This window comes from Denticeps clupeoides, unplaced genomic scaffold (assembly GCF_900700375.1).
Source record: "Denticeps clupeoides unplaced genomic scaffold, fDenClu1.1, whole genome shotgun sequence".
Classification (NCBI taxonomy): domain Eukaryota; kingdom Metazoa; phylum Chordata; class Actinopteri; order Clupeiformes; family Denticipitidae; genus Denticeps; species Denticeps clupeoides.
The window spans coordinates 524,994-531,484 of record NW_021630047.1 but is presented as its reverse complement, the minus strand read 5'-3'; the positions used below and the strand labels follow the sequence as shown (position 1 = coordinate 531,484).

Below are 6,491 nucleotides of genomic sequence, written 5' to 3'. Positions count from 1 at the left end.
ATGTGTGTAAAAGACTGAGAAAATAATGAGTGTGTGTGTGTGTGTGTGTGTGTGTATTTGATGTAGGACCAGACCTTTATAAAAGGGTCTCACATCCAGCCCCTACACTCGCCAGTCTATGCGTCCCATTAGTGTTTTACTTTCATCATCAGTCATTCACACACACACACACACACACACACACACACAGAAGATTCCTTACTGGCATCTCACCATAACAAATTATGCTCAGATCCGGCTTGTGTTTCTTTTAGAGTCAATTCAATTAGTAACCTTCAACCTCACCTCCACACACCCGACTGTCTCCATCCTCACTTACACCCCGCTCCCCCTGCAGATCATCTCACTCACGTTCCTTTAAAGTGCAGAAGCTGTGTGTGATCCAACATTCTGATCCATCATTCCTTTCCTCAGTACCACCGTACCACCCTGACGGCGAGGCCTGGTGTTCCACACAGAGCAGGTCCTGGTTCCACTTCTGCTCCAGGTTTGCTCTGGTCATCCAGAAGGATGTGATCCAGAAGGACGTTATCCAGGGGACTGATCCAGAAGGAAGTGATCCAGATGAAAGTAATCCAGGAGGACGTGATTCAGAAGGAGATGATCTTCTGTTGTGAGGATCTTGCATCTGATGGAATTGTGTGTGGTAGTAGCCTAGTGGTTGAGACACTCACCCCGGGTTCAAACCCCACTTACTACCATTGTGACTGTAAGGGCGTCTGGTAAATGCTGTAGATGTAAACATGGTGTGATCTGTATGTAGCAGTTGAGTTGTGAGGGTTGTGGTGTGTGTTGTGCTGCTCCTGTAGGAACTTGTTGGAACATGACCTCCCTAACTGGCTCTGTGTGTGTGTGTGTGTGTGTGTGTGTGTGTGTGTGTGTGTGTTTCTCTGCTGGCTGAACCAGATCGTTCTCTTCTAACAGCCCTTGACCTCAAAGTGCACACCATCTGACCAGCCTGTAAAGGTCAGTGACTGATCAATATGTGTGATTGATCTGAATTTGATCTGTATTTTCAACAGTGAAGCTCATTGACACTCTGTTTAAATAAGTGTGTGTGTGTGTGTGTGTGTGTGTGTGTGTGTGTGTAAATCAGGTGGGTTAGTAATGTGTCAGCAACACTGAAATAATGAGTGTACGTAATGAATTCCAGGTGTCCAGTTTTCCATCTTTTACCGCAGAACATCACCTGCAGAGTAACAGAACATCAGTTCCAAAAGACAACAGAACCTGAAGAGACGCAGCATTACTGATCATTTCTGTCTCTCCATGAGTGATGAGTGATGTGTGTGTGTGTGTGTGTGTGTGAAAGTGAAGTGAAACACTGCAGCACAGCACACGGTGTCACGGTGAAACGTGTCCTCTGTATTTAACCCGTCACCCTTGGTGAGCAGTGGGCACCATGACAGGCGCCCGGGGAGCAGCGTGTGGGGACGGGACCTTCATCAAGGGGACCTTGACGGGTCGGGATTCGAACCTGCAACCTTCTGATTACAGGGATGCTTCCTTAACCGCTAGAACCACCACTGGCCCTTAGAATCTCATTGTGAGTGTTATCAGATCTTTGTGATGGAAAGCAGGATAAGGGCTTTTCCGTGTGTGTGTGTGTGTGCGCGGGTGTGTGTTTGTGTTTGTGTGTGTGTGTGTGTGTGTGTGTGTGTGTAAGTGTCTACATTCATCTAGACTGATGACTGATGCCTTCCTTCCATTTTTTTTTTCAGGAGACACACATCCGGAATAAGTTCTGTTCTGTTGATGTATGTGTGTGTGTGTGTGTGGTGTATTGTGACTTGTGTACATACTTGACACACAATCTTGAAATGGTGTCCTAAACGCAAGAAAACATAAAAAATATGTATGCACAGTAACACACATGGTCTTAAGGCTGAGATAGTGTGTGTGTGTGTGTGTATGTGTGTGTGTCAGTTGGACTTGTAAATGGAAGGGGAAAATTCTGCAGCTGCTCTACTTCCTGCTGAAAAGGCTCATGGGAAATGGATCATAATCAGACCAATCAGTGTAATTAGTCCCTGTTCCACCCTCAGAGGTGCAGCAGAGGTTCCTCAGCTCTAATTCTGCTTCTGCAGGAACAACTGCCTGTGTGGGTTCTGCTGGTGCGGTGGACGGGTGGACTGGAGATGGTCCGATAATCTGCTGAGAACAGAACCTCAAGAGAAGAGAATAATCTGACTGGGGTGTGTGTGTGTGTGTGTGTGTGTGTGTGTGTGTGTGTGTGGGGGGGGGGTTTCTCATTAGAATTCTCCAACAAGTGGTGCCTGAAGAGGAAACAGGCGCTTCCTGCACAATACACACACACACACACACACACACACACAGACATATACATATTCTACATGTTGGAATAAACTGATTCTGTGTATGTATGTGTGTGTGCAGCACAGAGAGAGAGGGCGAGGGATGGGGGTGGAGCTGACAGAGGTGTGGTCTTATCTCACATCATCACAACACACACAGCTGGACTTCACAAAGAACGGAAGGAGAAACACACACACACACACACACACACACCACAGGCTGGTCCAGTAGTAATGGAGGTCAGGAGGGAGGAGGAGGAATGAATCAGTGAAGACAGATCAGCTTCAGCGCTAATGAGATTTAAAGACAGAACAATTTGAAATAAGTGCAGCCATTTAAAAAGTGCTGCTCTGGAGTGTGTGTGTGTGTGTGTGTGTGTGTGTGTGAGCCTGAGGGCGATGCTGTCTTGTGGGGACTGCTTGTTCTTCTCGAGTGTGTATTTCTGGTGAAGCAGAGACTCGTGATCCCTGCCTGGACCGGGTGAGTCCCCAGAACTTCTGTTTGTTTAGCTGTGTGTGTGTGTGTGTGTGTGTGTGTGTGCGTATGTGTGTGTAAATGATGTTTATGGTCACATCGGGGCCGAACGAGATGGTACCATGCCCCTTCTCGTGTGAAATGACCTCTCTGCGATCGGCCCCGCCCCCTCACCCCAGGCCAGGTTAACGGCAGAGGGGAGAGGTCAGGGGAGCCGGACCCAACAATGTGGCGGATTGTTGAGGGGAGAGAGCTTTCAGAGGATTGTGGGTAGTCATGCATCTTCAGGCCTCAGTGAGGGAGAGACACAACCAACTTGTTCTAGAACATTCTTTAGACCCGAAGTACCAAAGTAGAATTTATCAAAATACTTTAAATAATTTTTTTTTTTACCAGATTTCATTCAAATCACACACACACACTCTGTGTTTGTTTACAGGCTGTTTATTTGTTCGGTACCAGTTAAAGTGTGTGTGTGTGTGTGTGTGTGTGTGCTGCCAGAAAACCAAAAAATGACAGAAACCAGAGGCCTCTTTTTTTTGGAAATACCCACTTACCTACTAACACACAATTTGGCAAGAAGGGTCGAGCATCTAATATATCATGTGGAGAACACACACACACACACACATATAAACTGAGGAGAAAACAGACATCTTCCCGTAATACTTGATGCAGAGCAGTCCTGCTCCAGTGTGTGTGTGTGTGTGTGAGGATGAGAATTCCTTTTCAGGTGTGTGTATGTGTGTGATGCATGGATGTTTGCGTGAGATAATGAGGGTGGGTTTGTGTACTTGTGTGTACACATATTTCTGTGTGTGTGTCAGACATTACCTGAAACCTTTACACCTCCTGACATCTGACCTGTAGGGGTCGTGACCTCTTGCCTTATCTGCTTTTTTCCTCCTCTGGTGTGGTAACCCCTCTCTTCCTGCCTCTCACCCATTCTCAGCCCCTCCAGCTCATTATGTTCTCCTGGATTCTGTTCTCATCAGGTACGGAACCCCTTCAACTCCACACACACACACACACACACACAAACACACCACAATGTCAACAACACTCAGAGGCACCGAAGTTAAAGGTCAGAGGTCATTACCCACAAGCACCACCCAGTGTAACGCTGTCCAGGCTTCAGAGTTTGTGTGTCCACACTGATTTCCCTGTTGGCTGCTCATCAATAAAGAGATGAAGACTTAATTATTCATTTATTCATTTATTTATTCATTCATTTATTCAGCAAGTTGTGTTTTATTGACTGTTCACAGCTGCCTGATCACATCAATAAAGACACAAACACACACACACACACACACACACGCAGGCACATACAGACAAAGACTACATTTACAGTCACATGATAGTTGAGCAGTAAAGTCAGTAGATGGTGGACGTCAGTAGAAGGCGAGGAGGTAGTCAGTAGATGGTGAACGTCGGTAGAAGGTGAGGAGGTAAAGTCAGTAGATGGTGGACGTCGGTAGAAGGCGAGGAGGTAGTCAGTAGATGGTGAACGTCGGTAGAAGGCGAGGAGGTAGTCAGTAGATGGTGGACGTCGGTAGAAGGCGAGGAGGTAAAGTCAGTAGACGGTGAACGTCGGTAGAAGGTGAGGAGGTAAAGTCAGTAGATGGTGGACGTCGGTAGAAGGCGAGGAGGTAGTCAGTAGATGGTGGACGTCGGTAGAAGGCGAGGAGGTAAAGTCAGTAGACGGTGAACGTCGGTAGAAGGCGAGGAGGTAAAGTCAGTAGATGGTGGACGTCGGTAGAAGGCGAGGAGGTAAAGTCAGTAGACGGTGGACGTCAGTAGAAGGCGAGGAGGTAGTCAGTAGATGGTGGACGTCAGTAGAAGGCGAGGAGGTAAAGTCAGTAGACGGTGGACGTCAGTAGAAGGCGAGGAGGTAAAGTCAGTAGACGGTGGACGTCAGTAGAAGGCGAGGAGGTAAAGTCAGTAGATGGTGGACGTCGGTAGAAGGCGAGGAGGTAGTCAGTAGACGGTGAACGTCGGTAGAAGGTGAGGAGGTAAAATCAGTAGATGGTGGACGTCAGTAGAAGGCGAGGAGGTAAAATCAGTAGACGGTGGACGTCAGTAGAAGGCGAGGAGGTAAAGTCAGTAGACGGTGGACGTCGGTAGAAGGTGAGGAGGTAAAGTCAGTAGACGGTGGACGTCAGTAGAAGGCGAGAAGGTAGTCAGTAGACGGTGAACGTCGGTAGAAGGTGAGGAGGTAAAGTCAGTAGATGGTGGACGTCAGTAGAAGGCGAGGAGGTAGTCAGTAGACGGTGGACGTCGGTAGAAGGCGAGGAGGTAAAGTCAGTAGATGGTGAACGTCGGTAGAAGGTGAGGAGGTAAAGTCAGTAGACGGTGGACGTCAGTAGAAGGCGAGGAGGTAAAGTCAGTAGATGGTGGACGTCAGTAGAAGGCGAGAAGGTAGTCAGTAGACGGTGAACGTCGGTAGAAGGTGAGGAGGTAAAGTCAGTAGATGGTGGACGTCAGTAGAAGGCGAGGAGGTAGTCAGTAGACGGTGAACGTTGGTAGAAGGCGAGGAGGTAAAGTCAGTAGATGGTGAACGTCGGTAGAAGGTGAGGAGGTAAAGTCAGTAGACGGTGGACGTCAGTAGAAGGCGAGGAGGTAAAGTCAGTAGATGGTGAACGTCGGTAGAAGGCGAGGAGGTAGTCAGTAGATGGTGGACGTCGGTAGAAGGCGAGGAGGTAGTCAGTAGACGGTGAACGTCGGTAGAAGGTGAGGAGGTAAAGTCAGTAGATGGTGGACGTCAGTAGAAGGCGAGGAGGTAGTCAGTAGACGGTGGACGTCAGTAGAAGGCGAGAAGGTAGTCAGTAGATGGTGGACGTCGGTAGAAGGCGAGGAGGTAGTCAGTAGACGGTGAACGTCGGTAGAAGGTGAGGAGGTAAAGTCAGTAGATGGTGGACGTCAGTAGAAGGCGAGGAGGTAGTCAGTAGACGGTGGACGTCAGTAGAAGGCGAGAAGGTAGTCAGTAGATGGTGAACGTTGGTAGAAGGCGAGGAGGTAAAGTCAGTAGATGGTGGACGTCAGTAGAAGGTGAGGAGGTAAAGTCAGTAGATGGTGGACGTCAGTAGAAGGCGAGGAGATAAAGTCAGTAGATGGTGGACGTCAGTAGAAGGCGAGGAGGTAAAGTCAGTAGATGGTGAACGTCGGTAGAAGGTGAGGAGGTAAAGTCAGTAGATGGTGGATGTCAGTAGAAGGCGAGGAGGTAGTCAGTAGATGGTGGATGTCAGTAGAAGACGAGGAGGTAAAGTCAGTAGATGGTGGATGTCAGTAGAAGGCGAGGAGGTAGTCAGTAGATGGTGGATGTCAGTAGAAGACGAGGAGGTAGTCAGTAGATGGTGAACGTCGGTAGAAGGTAAGGTGGTAAAGTTATATAGAAGATCTAGAAGATCCTTAAATAAACTCTCCCCCCTAAATGGGTTACAGGTGCGTTCAGGCCAGTGAGCAGAATGGCGCCACCCGGTGGGACAGGACAGAAGTGAGGGAGATGGAGGTTTGGGGGTCTCTGAACATGAAGAGGAGAGAAACGGAAACAGCAGCTCAGCTTCATATGACTAGTAATTCACCCAACCACACACACACACACACACACACACACACACACACACTATACTAACAGCTTCTAATAAGCTGCCATCATTCCCAGATCAGGTCTTGTTGATCTTGTGAGACCCTGTGTGACC

The 6,491-nt window shown here is 48.3% G+C and overlaps 1 long non-coding RNA gene across 1 annotated transcript; it reads left to right on the top strand.

Moving 5' to 3' along the window:
• The first annotated feature begins 2,781 nt into the window (after positions 1-2,781).
• LOC114781550 (uncharacterized) lies at positions 2,782-6,361 on the top strand. The gene is made up of 3 exons (XR_003747699.1): positions 2,782-2,796; positions 3,743-3,785; positions 6,235-6,361. It is a non-coding gene; the product is annotated as an uncharacterized LOC114781550 (long non-coding RNA).
• Positions 6,362-6,491: the final 130 nt, after the last annotated feature.